Source organism: Kogia breviceps, chromosome 2 (assembly GCF_026419965.1).
Source record: "Kogia breviceps isolate mKogBre1 chromosome 2, mKogBre1 haplotype 1, whole genome shotgun sequence".
Lineage (NCBI taxonomy): Eukaryota > Metazoa > Chordata > Mammalia > Artiodactyla > Physeteridae > Kogia > Kogia breviceps.
In genome coordinates, this window is record NC_081311.1 from 142,262,405 (window position 1) to 142,284,151 (window position 21,747).

At 41.4% G+C, this 21,747-nt stretch overlaps 2 pseudogenes; both read left to right on the forward strand.

The window, feature by feature from the left end:
- The first annotated feature begins 9,414 nt into the window (after window positions 1–9,414).
- LOC131750397 (ferritin light chain pseudogene) lies at window positions 9,415–9,879 on the forward strand (annotated as a pseudogene).
- Window positions 9,880–12,375: 2,496 nt separating this feature from the next.
- Window positions 12,376–12,841, forward strand: LOC131750398 (ferritin light chain pseudogene; annotated as a pseudogene).
- Window positions 12,842–21,747: the final 8,906 nt, after the last annotated feature.

Genomic DNA, 21,747 nt, shown 5'->3' on the forward strand with positions numbered 1-21,747 from the left:
AGTGCAGATAAAGTCCAAATCAATGTGCTGGGGAAATCCTTCTTCCTTGAGGAGGCCAGCCTCTTTGTTCTATTCAGATCTTCAACTAATGAAATGAGGCCCACCCAATTATGAAGAGCAATCTGATTACTTCAAGTTCACCAATTTAGGCAGGAGGAGTCAAGATGGTGGAACAGGAGGACACAGAATCCATCACTTCTCACAAGTTCATCAAGAATACATCTACAGGGCTTCCCTGGTGGCACAGTGGTTGAGAATCCGCCTGCCAATGCAGGGGACATGGGTTCGTGCCCCAGTCCGGGAAGATCCCACATGCCATGGAGTGGCTGGGCCCGTGAGCCATGGCCTCTGAGCCTGTGCATCCGGAGCCTGTGCTCTGCAATGAGAGAGGCCACAACAGTGAGAGGCCCCCGTACCAAAAAACAAAACAAAACAAAACAAAACAAATCTACAGGGACTTCCCTGGTGGCACAGTGGTTAAGACTACATGCTTCCAATGCAGGGGGCCCAAGTTCAATCCCTGATCAGGAAATTAGATCCCACATGCATGCTGCAACTAAGAGTTTGCATGCAACAACTAAGGAGCCAGCAAGCCACAACTAAGGAGCTGGCGAGTTGCAACTAAAGAGTGTGGCTGCCACGGCTAAGGAGCACACCTGCCGCAAAAAAGACCTGGCACAACCAAATAAATAACAAATATTTTTAAAAGAAGAGTTAATAGAATATTTTTTAGAATTTTTTAAATGTTTAAAAAAAAAGAATACATCTACAAATGGAACAGTTCTCATAGAGCACCTGCTGACCATTAGCAGAAGACTTTGGACACGTAAAAGGACAAGAAAAATCCCCTCACAACCAGGTAGGATGAGAGAAAGAAGAAAAAAAGAAAAGAGGAATCAAAAAAGGGACCAGCAACCCTGGCAGTAAGCTGAAGGTGAGGGGAAGTCCCCACATGCAGAAAAACTTCTTCACGGTGGGGAAATCAGCTGGGACAGAAAAAGAACTTTGGGGGATCAAAGGAGAATGCAGTGGATGGTCTGTGGAAAGCAGGACAAAGTAAGAACTGCATGCATGCTCTACACCAGAGCACTGCACATTCCAGCCTGAGTCACAAGTCTCCTGTTGTGAAGGGGGCCGGGTGCTGGAAAATGGGATTTGGAGCACGGACACAGGGAAGGGACAGCTGTTGCCTGTGAAAAGACAGCCTGAAGGGACAGGAGTAAGGAGCCCCATGAAGTCTGCAGAAAAAGCCTGGGGCACCATAGAAGCAAGGTGTCATTGTTGAGTGGTGTGCAAGGGGCAGAGTCGCCATTACAACCCCTTTCCCCAGCCACCAGCACTGGAAGGGGCTCCCATCTGAGTGGGCCCATCCACCCCTCAGGCTGGGGTCTCCTCCACCCATGGGCTCCAGGGGCCTGAGTGCCGCCCACTCCAAAGCCTCCTTGGGAATCAGCCCTGGGTGCCCCTGCCTGGGACAGAGTCTGCCAATGCTGTGGGGGCTGAGTACTAGGGAGAGGAGTGCTGTTGGCTGCGCAGATACAGCAGAGGGGATGGGAATGCGGGGATGTGCGGCCGGGAGTGCCCCTAGAAGAAGCATGGTCTGCCTGAAAATCGAGGCACCAGTGTTGAGAGGTATGCAGGGGGAGGGCAGGGCTGCCACTGCCCCCACATGCCAGCTCCTACCTCTGCAGGCACTGGGAGGGACTCCAGCCAGAGGGAGCACACCACAGTCTGTTGCAACTGCCTGCTGGTTCTGCCGCTACAGGCAACTCACACACACCCCACCTGTGGCTGCAGTACCGCTCCCCGGCTTGAGTGAGTAAGTGTGCCCCAAGCAGCCACCGCTTTCACTCCCTCTCACCTGGGCAAGGAACAGATGCCTGAGGGTGGCACACACACAGAGGTGGGGTCAAAACCAAAGTGGAGCCTCAGGGGTGGTGTGACTAAGGAAGAGGAAAGGAAATCTCTCTGGGCAGTTGCACAAGCTGCAGATTAAATCCCCAGGATCAGCTTGGTAAATCCTGCACCTTCGGAATACCTTAATAGACAACGAGTGTTCCCACTATTGAGACTGGCCTAGCCTTCACAGCAATGGACTTTGGGGGCAAGTACACATGGGAATTGGGCCAGGTCAGAGTCTGAGCTGGCCCTACAGTGGCCACAGCAGGTCCAGAGATGTACCTAGAAGTATTGGAAGGCCTTCTGGGGAGGCAGAGATGGGCTCTGGCTCACTGTGGGAGCAAGGACACTGACAGAAGAGGCCCCAGGAAAATAATCGTATTACTATTATTCTTTTTTGTTTCGTTTTGTTCAGTCACTGGTGTTGTTGCTTTTATTATTTTTTACATTTCTAATTTTTATTTTTTATTTTTTTATTTTTCTATTTTTATTTTACTTTTTTGTTGTTTTGTGGTATTTTTCTTGTTTTTGTTGTTTTTTATTTTATTATTTTGATTGTTTTTATGGATATATTTTATGTTTACTTTTTTGTTGTTTACTTTCTGTTTTTCTTTTATTTTTCAATTTTTGTTTTTAGTTTAGTCCTCATTGACTGCTCTCATTTTAAAATTCTTTTGTTTGTTCTCTTGTTTTTGTTTTTTTTTTTTTCTGTGTGTGTGTGTTGTGGTGGCTACTATTTGTTTGCTGTTGTTTTCGCTATTTGTCTTGGGTTTTGTTTGTCTGTCTTCTTTTCTTTTTTCTCTGGCCACATTGTGCAGCTTGTGTGCTCTTGGTTCCCTGGCTAGGGGTCAGTCCTGGGGTCCTGGGGGTAAGGGCTAAGTCCAGGACACTAGACAGCCAGAGAATTCCTGAGCACAGGGAATATTAATTGCCATGCACACTTTCAGGGGTATCCACATCAACACCAAGACCCGGCCCCACACAACTGCCTGTGGACTCCAGTGCTGGAAACCTCACACCAAACAACCAGCAAGACAGGAACACAGTCTCACCCATCAGCAGACAGGCTGCCTAAAGTTGTACTAACCTAAAAGACACCCCAAAACACACCACATGATGCAGCCCTGCCCTTCAGAGGGAAAAGACTCAGCTCCACCCACCAGAGCTCAGGCATCAGTCCCTCTCACCAGGGAGCCTACACAAGCCCCTGGACCAAGCTCATTCACCAGGGGGGCAGACAACAGAAGCAAGAGGAATTACGACCCTGCAGCCAGTGGAAAGGAGATCACAAACACAATAGGTTAGACAAAATGAGACGCCAGAGAAATATGTTGCTGATGAAGAAGCAAGGTACAATCCAACAAGACCAAATCAATGAAGAGGAAATAAGCAATCTATCTGAAAAAGAACTCAGACTAATGATAGTAAAGATGATCCAAGATCTTGGAAATAGAATGGAGGCATGGGTCGAGAAGATACAAGAAATGTTTAACAAGGACCTAGAAGAACTAAAGAACAATCAGTGATGAACAACACAATAACTAAAATGAAAAATACACTAGAGGAATCAATAGCAGAATAACTGAGGCAGAAGAACAGATAAGTGAAGTGGAAGACAGAATGGTGGAAATAACTGTGGAGGAGCAAAATAAAAAAAAAAGAATGGAAAGAAATTAGGACAGTCTCAGAGACCTCTGGGACAACATAAAATGCACCATCATTCGAATTATAGGTATCCCAGAAGAAGAAGAGAAAGGTAAAGGGCCTGAAAAATTATTTGAAGAGACTGTAGTCGAAAACTTCCCTAACATAGGAAAGGAAATAATCAAGTCCAGGAAGCTCAGAGAGTCCCATACAGGATAAACCCAAGGAGAAAGACACCAAGACACATATTAATCAAACTAACAAAAATTAAGTACAAAGAAAAAATATTAAAAGCCGCAAGGGAAAATAAACAAATAACAGACAAGGGAATCCCAGTAAGGTTATCAGCTAATTTTTCAGCAGAAACTCTGCAGGCCAGATGGGAGTGGCAGGACATGTTTCTGATAAAAGGGAAAACCCTACAACCAAGATTACTCTACCCAGCAAGGATCTCATTCAGATCTGACAAGAAATCAAAATCTTTACAGACAACAAATGCTAAAGGAACTTCTTTAAGTGGGAAACACAGAAGAAGAAAAAGACCTACAAAAACAAACCCAAAACAATTAAGAAAACAGTAATAGGAACATACATATCTATAATTACTTTAAAGGTAAATGGATTAAATGCTCCAACCAAAAGACACAGACTAGCTAAATGGATACAGAAACAAGACCTGTATATATGCTGTCTACAAGAGACCCACTTCAGACTTAGGGACACATACAGACTGAAAGAGAGGGGATGGAAAAAGATATTCCATACAAAGGGGAATCAAAAGAAAGCTGGAGTAGCAATATTCATTTCAGACAAGATAGACTTTAAAATAAAAACTATTATAAGAGACAAGAAAGGACACTACATAATGATCAAGGGATCAACCCAAGAAGAAGATATAACAATTGTAAATATTTATGCACCCAAAATAGGAGCACCTCAATACATAAGGCAATTACTAACAGCCATAAAAGGGGAAATCGACAGTAACACAGTAATAGTAGAGGACTTTAACACCCCACTTTCATCAATGGACAGATCATCCAAAATGAAAATAAAGGAAACTCAAGCTTTAAATGGCACAATAGACCAAATAGACTTAATCAACATTTACAGGACATTCCTCACGAAAGCGGCAAAATACACTTTCTTCTCAAGTGTTGACAGAACATTCTCCAGGAAAGACCATATCTTGGGTCACAAATCAACACTTGGTAAATTTAAGAAAACTGAAATCATATCAAGTATCTTTTCTGACCACAACGCTATGACACTAAATATCAATTACAGGAAAATAGCTGTAAAAAATATAAACACATGGAGCCCAAACAGTACGTTACTAAATAACCAAGAGATCACTGAAGAAATCAAAGAGGAAATCAAAAAATACCTAGAAACAAATGACAATGAAAACACAACGACACAAAACCTATGGGATGCAGCAGAAGCAGTTCTAAAGGGAAGTTTATAGCAATATAATCCTACCTCAAGAAACAAGAAAAACCTCTATTAAACAACCTAAACTTACACCTAAAGCAATTAGAAAAAGAAGAGCAAAAAACCCCAAAGTTAGCAGAAGAAAAGAAATCATAATGAACACATTAGAAAGAAATGAAAAAGAAATGATAGAAACAATAGCAAAGACAATAAAACTAAAAGCTGGTTCTTTGAGAAAAAAAACAAAATTGATAAACCATTAGCCAGACTCATCAAAAAAAAGGGGAGAAGACTCAAATCAATAGAATTAGAAATGAAAAAGGAAAAGTAAGAACTGATACTGCAGAAATACAAAGGATCATGAGAGATTACTACAAGCAACTATATGCCAATAAAATGGACAACCTGGAAGAAATGGACACATTCTTATAAAAGCACAACCTTCTGAGATTGAACCTGGAAGAAATAGAAAATACAAACAGACTAATCACACGCACTGAAATTGAAACTATGATTAAAATTCTTCCAACAAACAAAAGCCCAGGACCAGATGGCTTCATAGGCAAATTCTATCAAACATTTAAAGAAGAGCGAGCACCTATCCTTCTCAAACTCTTCCAAAATATAGCAGAGGGAGGAACACTCCCAAACTCATTCTATAAGGCCACTAACACTCTGATACCAAAACCAGACAAAGATGCCATAAGAGAAAACTACAGACCAATACCACTGATGAATATAGATGTAAAAATCCTCAACAAAATACTAGCAAACAGAATCCAACAGCACATTGAAAGGTTCATACACCATGATCAAGTGGAGTTTATCCCAGGAATGCAAAGATCCTTCATTATATGCAAATCAATCAATGTGATACATCACATTAACAAACTGAAGGAGAAAAACCATATGATCATCACAATAGATGCAAAAAAAGTGTTTGACAAAATTCAACACTGATTTAGGATAAAAACCCTCCAAAAAGTAGACATAGAGGGAACTTAACCTCAACATAATAAAGGCCATATATGACAAACCCACAGCCAACATCATTCTCAATGGTGAAAATCTGAAAGCATTTCCACTAAGACCAGGAACAAGACAAGGCTGCCCACTCTCACCACTATTATTCAACATAGTTTTGGAAGTTTTAAGTCACAACAATCAGAGAAGAAAAAAGAAATAAAAGGAATCCAAATAGGAAAAGAAGAAGTAAAACTGTCACTGTTTGCAGATGACATGATACTATATGAAGAGAATCCTAAGGATGCTACCAGAAAACTACTAGAACTAATCAATGAATCTGGTAGAGTAGCAGGATACAAAATTACTGTACAGAAATCTCTTGCATTCCTATATACATGTGATGAAAAATCTGAAAGGGAAATTAAGGAAACACTCCCATTTACTATTGCAACAAAAAAGAATAAAATACCAAGGAATAAACCTACCTAAGGAGACAAAAAAACCCGTATGCAGAAAATATAGGACACTGATGAAAGAAATTAAAGATGACACAAACAGATAGAGAGATATACCATGTTCTTGGATTGGAAGAATCAACATTGTGAAAATGAATATACTACCCAAAGCAATCTACAGATTCAATGCAATCCCTATCAAACTACCACTGGCATTTTCACAGAACTAGAACAAAAAATTTCACAATTTGTATGGAAACACAAAAGACCCCAAATAGCCAAAGCAATCTTGAGAAAGAAAAACAGAGCTAGAGGAATCAGGCTTCCGGACTTCAGACTATACTACAAAGCTGTAGTAATCAAGACAGTATGGTACTGGCACAAAAAACAGAAATATAGATTAATGGAACAGGATAGAAAGCCCAGAGATAAACCCACGCACATATGGTCACCTTATCTTTGATAAATGAGGCAAGAAAATACAATGGAGAAAAGACAGCCTCTTCAATAAGTGGTGTGGGAAAAGTGGACAGCTACATGTAAAAGAATGAAATTAGAACACTCCCTAACATCATACACAAAAATAAACTCAAAATGGATTAGAGACCTCAATGCAAGACCAGACATTATAAAACTCTTAGAGGATAACATAGGCAGAACACTCCATGACTTAAATCACACCAAGATCCTTTTTGACCCAGCTCCTAGAGAAATGAAAATAAAAACTAAAATAAACAAATGGGACCTAATGAAACTTAAAAGCTTTTGCACAGCAAAGGAAACCATAAAGAAGACAAAAAGACAATCCTCAGAATGGGAGAAAAATTTGCAAGCAAATCAATGGAAAAGGATTAATCTCCAAAATATATAAACAGCTCATGCAGCTCAATATTAAAAAAACAAACAACCCAATCCAAAATGGGCAGAAGACTTAAATAGACATTTCTCCAAAGAAGGCATAAAGATGGCCAAGAAGCACAAGAAAAGCTTCTCAACATCACTAATTATTAGAGAAATGCAAATCAAAACTACAATGAGGTATCACCTCCCACAGTTAGAATGGGCATCATCAGAAAATCTACAAACAACAAATGCTGGAGAGGGTGTGGAGAAAAGGGAACCTTCTTGCACTGTTGGTGAGAATGTAAACTGATACAGCCGCTATGGAGAACAGTATGGAGGTTACTTTAAAAACTAAAAATAGAACTACCATACAACCCAGCAATCCCACTACTGGGCATATACCCTGAGAAAACCATAATTCAAAAAGAGACATGTACCACAATGTTCATTGCAGCACTATTTATAATAGCCAGGGCATGGAAGCAACCTAAGTGTCCATCAACAGATGAATGGATAAAGAAGATGTGGCACATATATACAATGGAATATTACTCAGCCATAAAAAGAAATGAAACTGAGTTATTTATAATGAGGTGGATGGACCTGGAGTCTGTCATACAGAGTGAAGTAAGTCAGAAGGAGAAAAACAAATACCGTATGCTAACACATATATATGGACTCTAAGGAAAAAAAATGTCATGAAGAGATTAGTGGTAGGACGGGAATAAAACAGACTTACTAGAGCATGGACTTGAGGATATGGGGAGGGGGAAGGGTAAGCTGTGACGAAGTGAGAGAGTGGCAGGGAATATATACACTATCAAATGTAAATTAGATAGCTAGTGGGAAGCTGCCGCATAGCACAGGGAGATCACCTCTGTGCTTTGTGACCACCTAGAGGGGTGGGATAGGGAGGATGGGAGGGAGGGTGATGCAAGAGGGAAGAGATATGGGAACATATGTATATATATAACTGATTCACTTTGTTGTAAAGGAGAAACTAACACACTATTGTAAAACAGTTATACTCAAATAAAGACGTTAAAAAAAAAAAAGAAGATGTGGCACACATATACAATGGAATATTATTCAGCCATAAAAAGAAATGGAGTTATTTATAGTGAGGTGGATGGATCTAGAGTCTGTCATACAGAGTAAGTCAGAAAGAGAAAAACAAATACGATATGCTAAGACATATATATGGAATCTTACCAAAAAAAAAGGTTCTGAAGAACCTAGGGGCAGGACAGGAAAAGACACAGATGTAGAAAATGGACTTGAGGACATGGGGAGGCGGAAGGGTAAGCTGAGACAAAGTGAGAGAGTGGCACTACCAAATGTAAAACAGATAGCTAGTGGGAAGCAGCCGCATAGCACAGGGAGATCCGCTCGGTGCTATGTGACCACCTAGAGGGGTGGAATAGGGAGGGAGACCCAAAAGGGAAGGGATATGGGGATATATGTGTATGTATAGTTGATTCACTTTGTTATACAGCAGAAACTAACACACCATTGTAAAGCAATTATACTCCAATAAAGATGTTAAAAAAACTTATTAAAGAAAAGGGCACATTGACCAGAAGTAAATAATATCCATGTTAAATGCCCCTCTTCCTGGGATGCCAATGCTGGTACTCCTTTGAATGTAAGACTGCCTTCCCAGGTGTCAAGACCATACTGACTCACTGTGTACATGCTGATCTGTTTTGTTTTCTGGTTTTGTTTTGGCCGCAGCAGGCGGCTTGTGGGGATATTAGTTCCCTGACCAGGGATTGAACCTGGGCTCTTGGCTGTGAGAGCACGAAGTCCTAACCACTGGACGGCCAGGGAATTCCCTGTTCTCTTTTTTTGAAATCTTAAAGAAATGTAATCCTGACTTGTTCAGTGTTCTTTGTTCTGACAAGATATAAAACTGTGCTGAAAACCCTCCTTCTCTGGAGTAGTTTCTCAGAGTAATCTGGTAAGTGGGAATCGGGGCTAGACATCAGTTAGGCTCAAATAAAACGTTTCTATTCTTATTATTGATTGTTTATGGATTATTTTCATTGACACCTCTGACTACTCTACAACCTTTTTCCAGTAGCAGCCTTCAGAACCAACCACTGAGATATCCTCGGCCACCGGGACCAGCCAACACCACTTTTTGAGCTTAGCGCTTTATTACCAATCAACCATGAGCTCCCAGATTCGTTAGAATTATTCCACCGAGGTGGAGGTCACCGTCCACGGCCTGGTCAACCTGCATCTGCAGGCCTTCAACACCTACCTCTCTCTGGGCTCCTATTTCCACCGAGACGACGTGGCTCTGGCGAGCGTGGGCCACTTTTTCCACGAATTGGCCGAGGAGAAGCGCGAGGGTGCCCAGCCGTCTCTTGAAAATACAAAGCCAGAGGGGCGGCTGTGCCCTCTTTCTGGACATGCAGAAGCCGCCCCAAGATGAGTGAGGTAAAACCCAGGACTCTGTGGAAGCTGACCACAGACCCCCCGCTCTGTAACTTCCCGGAGAGCCGCGACCTGACTGAGCAGGTGAAACTCCCTGAGAAGATGAGGACCACGTGACTCACCTCTGCAAGCTGGTTGGTCCCCAGGCTGGGGTGGGCGAGCTCTCTTCCAAACGCTCACCCTCAAGCATGGCTAGGGCCTTCTGGAGCCCAGCTGTTACCAACCTGGGTTCTTGGACTCTTAATCAATAGTAATTGATAGGAGGCCAGACGGGAAATTTAGGCAAGGCTTTATTGAGACTCATGCTGCAGCATGAGGGAGCAAAAGCAAGTAACAGGTGCCCTCGCTCGTTCCTGGGAATGGCGAGGGTGTGTTGCACTGGTCCCTTAAATGGGGTGAGGGTAGGGGTAGATCGGTGGGTGGGGCTGGAGGGGCGGCCTAGGTGGTCTGCCCATCCCTTGGTGCTGCTGTGAGCAGGGATCATGCCTAGTATCCTGCTTTTGCTCCCCACGCCTCAGAAGTGTCAGTTGGGCTTTGGCCTTTTTGTATCTCTTTGTTCATAATTTGCCCCAACTGTGCATGCAGGCAGTTTTTGTTTTTGTTGTACGCGGGCCTCTCACTGCTGTGGCCTCTCCCGTTGCGGAGCACAGGGTCTGGACGCGCAGGCTCAGCGGCCATGGCTCACGGGCCCAGCCGCTCCGCGGCATGTGGGATCTTCCCAGACCGGGGCACGAACCCACGTCCCCTGCATCGGCAGGCAGACTCTCAACCACTGTGCCACCAGGGAAGCCCCAGGCAGTTATTTTTAGTCCCTTATAAGGTTTCTTTGTATTCTGTTGCTGGAGAAGACATTTGTCCGGGTGCAAGCACTCCAATAAAGCGTCCCAGGTCCCAGCTTCTCCCACAGCGGCCTTTGAGGAGCCCTGTGGTGTCAAGGCTTCTGCCTGAAGCCCGTCCCTGCAGCCACTAGGCAGCTTTGTAACCACCCTGGAGCCCTCTCCCAAGCCTTGGGCCAAATGGGAACATTAAAGCTTTTTGCAGACAAAAAAAAAAAAAAAAAGGCTGAAAATATTTTAGATATGAGTTCAATTAAATTGTATTATTAAAATGAATTTTGGTTGCACTGTGCGGCTTGTAGGATCTTAGTTCCCCAACCAGGGATAGAACCCCAGCCCTCTGCAGTGAGAGCACAGAGTTCTAACCACTAGACCTCCAGGGAATTCCCAACAAGTTTCTTTTATTTATTTATTTTTTTTTTTTGCGGTATGCGGGCCTCTCACTGTTGTGGCCTCTCCCGTTGCGGAGCACAGGCTCCGAACGCACAGGCCTAGCGGCCATGGCTCACGGGCTTAGCTGCTCCGCGGCATGTGGGATCCTCCCGGACCAGGGCACGAACCCGTGTCTCCTGCACTGGCAGGCGGATTCTCAACCACTGCGCTACCAGGGAAGCCCAACAAGTTTCTTTTAAAACTGAAGAACTAAGAGTTCAATTTCTGTAATAATCAAAACACCTTAAAATGCATCTTCACATGCTCACCAGACCCCAAAGGACTCCCCAGACCTGGACCACAGCACAGCCTGCTGTGGAATGCTTTGCAGCTTTATTTTCCCAGCTAGACTCATTAGCAGCGCCAGGTGGTAATAACTAGCCAACTGATTCCTACTAGTAAAAAAATCTGCCTAAGGTCACCATGGCCTCTTTCCCCCACTCTCTGCTTCATCTCTGGCCTGATACGCTTTTGGAAAATAATTATTCATGGCAGGAAGTTGTCATACAACAGAGGACGATTGTGTGTCCTGGGATTATAGAGGCCCTCAGATCAAATACTTTTTATTGTGAAAAGAATACGTTGAAAAACATGGTTTTCACCTGCATAGAATAGTGAAATCCATTTGTTTTTTTTCTTTCCTGTTTATTTCATCATTAAAGACCCAATAAAGGAAAGTATTTACCACTTGGGGAGAATGTTAGCACTGATGTTTAGCATTCAGCATAATCACATAGATTCCATAAACAGAAATAGCTCCAGCGTCCAACTGGAGTAAGAGTAGATATTTTTTCACATCTTTTTTCACACATTATAAATTGTTACTCATGAGGTAGAAATATTCAATATTAAGTAGTATGTGAAAGCAGTAAATACTTAGTTAACCATTCTCTACGAGGATTTTTCAGTTACCTCAATTTTGTTCCTGCTTCATTTTTTTTAATTTAAAAAATGAAGATAATGGGAAATAAATCAGAAGATATATTTAAAGCAACTTTCTGCTACCTTTCAAAGATTTGGTCAGCCAAACTCCTAGACCTGCAAGCACTATCCAACATAGTAGCCGCTAGGCACATGAGGCTGTCAAGTGCTTGAGATATAACTAGTTCAAATTGAGACCTGCTAAAGTTTGAAATACATACTAGATTTTTGGAAACTGAACGTGGATGAAAAAGAGAGTATCTCAGTAATAATTTTATATATTGATTAAAGTCTGAGGCAGTGGGCTTGGCGGTCCGTGGATCTGTCTCTTGCTTCAACAGTATTTGGACAGAACAGGCCCAGGGACGCCCTATGCTCCAGCCTCCGACCACCCTCCAACCTTTTTCCAGTCGCAGCCTTCAGAACCAACCACTGAGATATCCTCGGCCACCGGGACCAGCCAACACCACTTTTTGAGCTTAGCGCTTTATTACCAATCAACCATGAGCTCCCAGATTCGTTAGAATTATTCCACCGAGGTGGAGGTCACCGTCCACGGCCTGGTCAACCTGCATCTGCAGGCCTTCAACACCTACCTCTCTCTGGGCTCCTATTTCCACCGAGACGACGTGGCTCTGGCGAGCGTGGGCCACTTTTTCCACGAATTGGCCGAGGAGAAGCGCGAGGGTGCCCAGCCGTCTCTTGAAAATACAAAGCCAGAGGGGCGGCTGTGCCCTCTTCCTGGACGTGCAGAAGCCGCCCCAGGATGAGTGGAGTAAAACCCAGGACTCTGTGGAAGCCGCCCGCCAGACCCCCCGCTCTCTGACTTCCCGGAGAGCCGCGACCTGACTGAGCAGGTGAAACTCCCTGAGAAGATGAGGACCACGTGACTCACCTCTGCAAGCTGGTTGGTCCCCAGGCTGGGGTGGGCGAGCTCTCTTCCAAACGCTCACCCTCAAGCATGGCTAGGGCCTTCTGGAGCCCAGCTGTTACCAACCTGGGTTCTTGGACTCTTTAATCAATAGTAATTGATAGGAGGCCAGACGGGAAATTTAGGCAAGGCTTTATTGAGACTCATGCTGCAGCATGAGGGAGCAAAAGCAAGTAACAGGTGCCCTCGCTCGTTCCTGGGAATGGCGAGGGTGTGTTGCACTGGTCCCTTAAATGGGGTGAGGGTAGGGGTAGATCGGTGGGTGGAGCTGGAGGGGCGGCCTAGGTGGTCTGCCCATCCCTTTGTTGGTGCTGTGAGCAGGGATCATGCCTAGTATCCTGCTTTTGCTCCCCACACCTCAGAAGTGTCAGTTGGGCTTTGGCCTTTTTGTATCTCTTTGTTCATAATTTGCCCCAACTGTGCATGCAGGCAGTTATTTTTAGTCCCTTATAGTTTCTTTGTATTCTGTTGCTGGAGGGGACATTTGTCCAGGTGGAGGCACTCCAGTAAAGGGTCTCAGGTCCCAGCCTCTCCCACAGCGGCCTTTGAGGAGCCCTGTGGTGTCAAGGCTTCTGCCTGAAGCCCGTCCCTGCAGCCACTAGGCAGCTTTGTAACCACCCTGGAGCCCTCTCCCAAGCCTTGGGCCAAACGGGAACAGTAAAGCTTTTTGTAGCAGAAAAAATAATCAACATCATCAACTCATAAAATCGCCAAAGTTTTGCTCTGGATAGAAAATTAAATTGATAGCTCAATTAATGTTTTCAGCCAAAATTCAACTCTTTCAGACTTCAAAAGCAAGAAAAAAGAATAAAAAAGTTTTCCATGGTAAAACAGATTTTACTTGTTTTTTTGATGTCTTTTTAAACTCAGAGGTCTACTGTGAAACTATGAACCTGGAATATAAAATTGCATGTCGTTTAGTTATCTAAAATGCATATATTTTTCTCTTCAAATCTTAAATTTAGTACTGAATTGCATTGAGAGCCAGTTATGAAAGGATAGTATGTCTTTTGCCAGAAAAGTGGACATTTACTGAAAGTTCAACATGGAGAATCTCTGGAAAAACAGCTTTTATTTCTCAATGAAAAAAATATTTGTTGTCTTTACTATGTTTCAATAAAAATAATACCATTTATTTGCTTTGATATCACTTATAAAACACATTTGCATGAATCATCTCATTTGAACTTGACAACACTCCAAGATGAACAGGCGAGTTATGAGAGGACAACTTATTACCGAACCAAAGGGGTCCCCCCACCTGCGCATAGTAAAGCCAATCTACTGACACCGGGTTGTGGTGAAGGAAAATGCAGCGTTTATTGCAGGGCACCAAACAAGGAGTTCAGGATGGCTGGTGTCCAAAAAGCCAAACTCCCCTTTGGATTTCAAGAAAGTATTTGCCAGCTACAAATTGGCACTTGCCATCTACCTCTACAAGCATTAAATCATGAACCGCTGCAGGTACTGACTTTCAACACTCCTTGAAAGGAATTCAGGGTGGAGATCAGGAATGAGGCACTCTGTGCTCTGGGAAAAACTGGCGGAACAGGTCTTCAGATAATTAGATATTTTCAGGAGAAGATTTTGTGAACCCAGTTCTTGCATCTCCTCATGTCTAGGAAAATGCTAGAATCCTTCATGGTGACGTCTGCTCCTTATGACTAGCAGCAACCTTCTGCAAAAAATGTGCTTAATTGCATGTACTCCCTCTTCACCAAAATCGCATATATACTGACCTTCTCCCTGCCTCTTTGGAGCAGTTTCTCAGAGCTATCTGAAATGCTGTCTCCTGGGCTATAATCCTCAATTTGCCCCCAGTAAAACTTAACTCACAACTCTCATGCTGTGCATTTTGTTTTCAGTCGACACATTTTAGAGGCAAGGTGAGGGAGAGGAGTCACAGGGTGTGTAACCAACTCGTCCACAATACTCTGATTGGTTGATGGTGAGGTAACAGGCTGTGTCATAGGGCTTATTATCAATCCTCAGGTGCCAGCAGGTCTGGGGGCTACATGCTCACGATTATCAAGTAGTTAATTTCTTCCATTTGGTGGTGGTTTTAGGATCTGTAAAACAACTCAGGAAACGTGCATCACGTATTTATATCTAGGCACTTTAGAGAGGAGCTAAAGCAGAGAATATGGGGGAAGGGTCTGTCCCGGGAAGGTCCCATAGGGTCCTGCTCGGTTACAAATTCACAGATGGGGAAACTGAGATCTAGAGGTTAAATTTCTCAATGTGGAAAAGAAAAGATTACCATGGGATTGTACTCAGTTGACTTTATAAGGGGAAAAAAGAGAGATTGAGAGTGAGGGAAGAGAAAATATTTCCTGGAAATATTATGTATTGAATTGTATAGAAACATGAAGACTAACCTCCTGAAAAATTATTTAAAATTTCAATATGTGGGACTTCCCTGGTGACGCAGTGGTTAAGAATCTGCCTGCCAGTGCAGGGGAAATGGGTTCAATCCCTGGTTCAGGAAGATCCCTCATGCCACAGAGCAACTAAGCCCATGGGCCACAACTACTGATGACTGCATGCCTAGAGCCCGAGCTCCGCAACAAGAGCAGCCACCACAATGAGAAGCCCGCGCACCGCGAGGAAGAGTAGACCTCGCTCGCAGCAACTAGAGAAAGCCCGCGTGCAGAAACAAACACCAAACGCAGCCAAAAATAAATTAAGAAAAAAATTTTCAATATGTGAACATTCAGTGACATGTGGGAAGCCTCATCTCATTGAAAATGAAAACTGCCACTATTGAGGGCCCTAATAAGTAGGATGATGTGTGACACAAAGTGAAGCAAAGGCTTAATGAATCTCATTCTCTGATTTGAAGGTGGCATGTCCAAGTCTTTTATAAAAAACAAAATCACCCCAGAGTCTCTAGGAGTCAGGGAGTCAGTGAGCTGATTTATTATAAAAGAAAATATATACACACACTTCTAATGTATCTATCTCTCTCTCTAGATATAGATATTATATATTATTTATATAAAATATCTATTTAATTTCTATAAATGTAATATACATTACATTTACTTGCTTTAAAAATCTAGAATCTATTTCTTTTTAGAACATTATACCATACATAGGAGAATCAAATATTATGGTTATAAAATAATTTTTAATGTTAGAATATTCCTTTTATCAGTGGAAGAATATCCACTGAGAAAAGACTTAATTTTCTTTTATAAATAGTGGTGGATTAGAACTACACAATAGTTCTAACTCTGCTACTGCTGTGTATTTAAAGCCAAGATGATGACTATATTGAAAAAGAAGGAAGAGAAAATCAATAGATTATTGCTTCAATGGAGCTCACAACAGTGCTGATTAGAGAACACAAATGGATTGCATAATAGTAAAATAACTATAAACTGGGTATGGATTTAAGCCTATGTTAAGACCATTCTTAACTGCATTGTATCTTTAGAAAACATGCACTGAAATTACAACAGCAAATTAAATCTATTCGACCACAAAATTTAACACATAAGAAAATAGCATTTATTAATGATCTGGAAGAGGGAGTAAATAGCATGTTAATGAAATTTGCAGCTGATAGTAAATTGGAAGGTGTTACAAACCACGAGGACAGGGGCTTAATAGAAATGGACAATAAAAAGTTAGAGAAAAGCCAATGGTGGCAAAAAAAACCCCCAAAACAAAAAACAAGTAAAAGTTATAAAAATATTTGCTAGAAAAATTTCAACTTGAAAAAGAATAATATAAAAGAATTGTAGATGGAAAAGAGACTTTGAAATTTGATCAGGATTTTCTGATTATAATAAACTGGTTAATCCACTCTTGAGAGGTCCTGAGCCAGCTACTGGAAAGTAGTCATTCCTTCACTCCTTCCTCTATCCCCTTTCTAGGTAGACCAGAAAAACTATATCACCTGGTTGTAGACTTTTTGGAGGCAAGCAAAATGAAGAAAACAGAGACCAGGCATATCAGTTTTTTAAGAATTGCATTTTGAAGAGAAAATAATGGCTAGTGAAGACACGTGATTATGTATTGGCTCATCTAATGGTGTTTATAGTAAAGAGGGGCCATGAAAAATCTACAGGTACCTGAAAATTTTATATAGAAGGTGGTTGCTGTCACTTGATTACTTATGAGCAGTTATTAAATGAAACGAATACTTACCTTATGAAATATAATTCTGGCTTTTCCAGATACCAGCAAATAGAAGAGTTCTCCTTCCTAATCACATGTGCCTAAATCCAAGAAATTGGTGATATTCTGAATGTCATGTAGGTTGATACTATTGGTCTTCCTAGAATGTCTGGAAGTTTGGGTCTGAGAATTTGGTTTATCCAAAAAACAGCATCATGTGTCTCCTGGAAGCTCTGGAGACCCTAAGAAACCAAGTAATGTATCTATAATGTTTTACCAGCTCATCTGGGTCTAAGATACAGTTATCTGGGGATGAAAGCTTATCTGTATTGGATCTAAGACAGAAATCTCAGTTTCAGAAACTGGACTATTATCATGACATTTTATGTTTCCCTTAGATTTCAGTAATGTTCTCTTTGAATGGAATCTGCCACTGCCACACCTGTGATGGAGGAAGAGCACAGTATTCTTGGTGGCCAGATGTGATGATGAGTGAGAACTGAGGTAGGAAAATTCCAAGGAGGAGGTGAGAGGTGCTGGGGGAGAGGGGCAGCATGTAGCCCACAAAGATGGAAGGTAATGTTGGGGAGGGAAATTTGGGTGAGCTAATGGAGAGTTTTGAATATGCCCTAAGGATCTGGGACTTTAGTAGGCAGTGAGGTGTCAATCAAGGTTTGTGAGTAAAAGTTTTTAAGTTTTGATATGATTCTTCTATGTAATATGTTAGCTATTCCTTCAGATACATGTTATTCCCTAATTAGATAGGCATGCCACTTAGGTCTTCCTCCAAGTTGTAGAAATGTTGAACAGGGCAGGCTAGACAGAGCCCAACAACATCCCTTCTTAAGATAACACTGCACGCTTAGTGACATCAACACTTCGGGAGTATAGCTTCTAGGCTGTTTTCAGCCTAACAGCAATTTATGTTGTACTGTCATCAGTTAAAATCCCCTTCTGACTTACAAAGCCAACATGAGAAACTTTGTCACATTTCACTGACAGAAGTCCTCACTGTCCTCTATGATCCCAGTAGAGAAAATTAGATTTATCTGGTACATCTTGATTTCAATGAGTCCATGCTGGTTCCTAGTGTTCACGTTCAAAGTGCTCACCAGCCTTTCATTTAATAGTGCCATTTAATAATAACTCTAGGATCTTGCCAAAAAATAACATCAACCGTCATTTCTCTGGGGTGTCTGCAAGGCCAAAACTCTTCTCATAAGAATACTAAGATGTTATTTTCACTGTCCTCTCTTATGAGTGTACAGTGGGATCTTCCACAGGGTAAATGTAATATGATACTGGAATAGATTAAATGCAGAAGCAGATATGAGAATCAGCCGTCTTATATTAGGCCCGATATTAAAGAAATTTGCAAAACTATAAAACAATAACACTCTGCTCACTAACTTTTTTTTACTTTGGACAACAGTTATTTTTCATTAAAATATGTTATTTACGTTAATATATGTGGCTTTGTTGTTATGTTTAAATGAATTAAAAGATTTCAGTTTTAATCTCCTGTATGATGAATATTGACAGGTATAACTCACATAAACAAAAGCTATTTGATGTTCTCAAGGACTTATTTATTTATTTTAAAATTTTATTTCTTTTGAAATATCGTTGACATGCAATGTTATGTTAGTTTCAGGTAGTATAGTGATTTGGCATGTGCATACATTATGAAAGAATGACCACAATAAGTCTAGTAACCATCTGTCCCCATACAAAATTATTACAATATTATTGACCATATACCTTATGCTGTATATTAATATGCCACCCCCATGGCTTATTTATTTTATCTCAAGGATTTTTTAGAGTGTAAAGGAACCCTGAGACCAGAAAGTTGGAGAACTGCTTAGTGGAAATGAACAAGCCCTAAAGTTTATATCTTGTTCCCTGAGGGAAGACAAGTTGCCTAAGATTTCCAAGATTTCTTCCTGCTCTACGGCGTAGTATGATGATTTAAACTGCCTTGTCGGGTTACTTTGAAGATTGGGTGGAGTGAGCGTGTGTAAAACTCTTAGCTCAGTGAATGGCACATGAGTTCTCAGAAAATATTAGCTAACACTGTTATTAGTACTGCTATCACTACTACTATTACTACCTCTATGAGGATTATTATGACCTCCTGGCAATGTCTTTACTTAGCTACTAGGGGATTTAGTCTTTGCACTTGTTAAATGCTCTTGGGCCTTTGTACTTGCTGTTCCCTTTGCCTGGAATAGCTTTCCTACCTTTCTGTCCAGCAAATTCTCATTATTCTTCTCATATGGACTTAGAGCTTCTTTGTCTTGGAAGCTTCTTTGTCTTTATGGCTTTCCAAAAATGTGTCCTGCTGTAGGTCCTCATATATGCCCACTTAGCACACTTCTTGTATCTTTAATGGCTTTTCTATTGCATTCTGAAAACTCTGTGACAGTGGAGAACACGTCTGGGTCACTGCTATAATTGCAAAGCTCAGCACAGTGCCTGCCGTTCAGTAAATGCTTGTTGAATAAACTTTGCAAAAGTCCCCAATATCTCTTCTCATCCTATTGCTCCTTTCATATCCTGGAACACCTAAGCAAATTTGGTACCCGAAATACTCTTGTGAATTCTTCAGTCCTCAAATTAGATGTGAAATCTGAGCTTGAAAAGTGACCTGGGCTTCATTTGTCAGTTTAAGGTAATGGCTACTTATCTTAAAAGATGTTTGATTGTATGCCTTCATTTCCCAGGGATCCAGAGTTGTGCAGAAGGTAAAGTGTCAACTTTTGTATAAAAGCTGGTTAATTCTTAGTTATGATCCAGACACAGATCACTCACAATCTAAGATAGAGAACTGAGATGGCTAGAAAAAATGCTTCTGGGTACCAGCATCACAGCTCTTATTGCTATAAAGAGAGGGAAGAATACTTTGCTTCCTTTTAAGTTGCCTTTCCTTCCATCCTTAATGGAATTTATGCCTGCACTTCTCTGATCCACTGATAGCAGTTCCAGAATTTCTATTTTAGAGGAGTTTAGGGACAACAATCTGATTGAATAAGGGGCTAGGAGACTTTTTCTTTAAGCTATATTTGCATAGCAAATACACTGTTTTTACTGACATTGCATGTTTACTTTGGAGGGTATTCTTGGATATAAGAGGGTGCTAAGGACTCCTAAGTCACTTTACTGCTGAAAGTACATCTATTTTTAGTATGGAGACATGTGAAGTAAAGAAATAGGAAAGCTTGATAAAAGAGGTTTGACTAGGTCTTTTTTGTTACTGCTACTTACATTTGTAAACCTATACTCTGCCTGGTGAGAATTAACCAATATGCTTTCAAAAAGATTTGGAAGTCTGACAAAGCAGAATCGACCATGGGAATAAGCACCAGAGTATATTTATTAAGTCTGGGGCCTAAAGAGATCAGTATAGTCACAAGGAAACAGGCAGGTTGACCAGAGAAAAATAAGACTTGAAGAAATCAGTTTATCACACAATTATGATGTATTTATTTCAGATACAATAAAATATAAGACATGACCTCAAGGAGCTTGCAACCTAATTGGGAAGACAAGAGAGTGCCTACGAGGTTATCATTTAAGCATATTTGTGAGACTACATTTTAGCATTCACTGTTCCTGCTGGTTATTATGTTCTTAGCCTAAGTTATGTGAAGAAAAATAAAATGAAGAAAGGAATGGATGTAAAGGAAGGGGATCGTGGCTAAACGTATTACGACACATGCTCCAAATTTAAAGCAGTATTATTCATAGTTTTAAAGCTGGAACCTTCAGCTAACATTTAATTGGGCCTTATTATTTTTCAGAGGAGGAAACCGAGGGAGGCCTGTCTAGCAAAATACCCCAGCTGATAAGTGGCAGGCCTAAAACCAGAAGCCAGGTTCTCTGTTCCCATTCTAGTGTCCTTTCCATCACAACCTAGTGCCTTTGAAGTTGAGGTAAAATAACTGGAGTCACCCTATACCTAGGTCTGTGCTAAAGGGCCTTAGTTTTCCCTTTAATGATTAGATGGCTTTTGGAGTTCTTTGATTACCTACATCAGGAATTTTTTTTTTTTTTGGATGACAGTTTTCATCAATCCTAATTTCTCAGTTCCCCAAATAGAATCTGTCAATTCTAAAGTTCCTAGTCCTTATCAAAGGGAAAATTCAAATAATCTGAATCACAGACTAGAAAGTGGGTTTTTTTAACCTCTATTCACTCATCTCTCCACTTCCATATCTTTAACCATATGAATAATTTCCAAATTTTATATTTCCCTCCTAACCTCTTTTCTGAATTATTTTCATATTTCAACTGCTGCATCTCTACCTGTTTTTCCTCCCAAGACCTCAAACGCAACAGGAAGCCAGCTCCTACTCCACTGGTATCTCTGTTTCTGTCAATGACACCATCATTCTTCTAGTCACCCAGGTCTGAAATCGTGGCATCATCTCTCTTCTTTCCACATCTAGTGGATCACCAATTCCTGTGGCCTCTTCCTGAAACATGTCTCCGAAGTTCATTTCTTCTTTCCTAATTCTACTTTGTTCACGCCAGCTCAAATCCTCACACTCACATAACCAGGTGGTGACAGTTTCACCCTAGCAACCCATTCTACAACCACCCTGGACTGCTCTCTCTCGAAATCACCATTAAAAAACAAAACCACAGACACCTACTTCACCCCTTTGATTCTAACTTTCCACAGTTCCCCAGTGTCCATAGATGATAAGATTCGAAATCAGTGAGCCCTGGATCATGCCTCCCATACTTTTATTTTATTTTATTTTTTAACATCTTTATTGGAGTATAACTGCTTTACAATGGTGTGTTAGTTTCT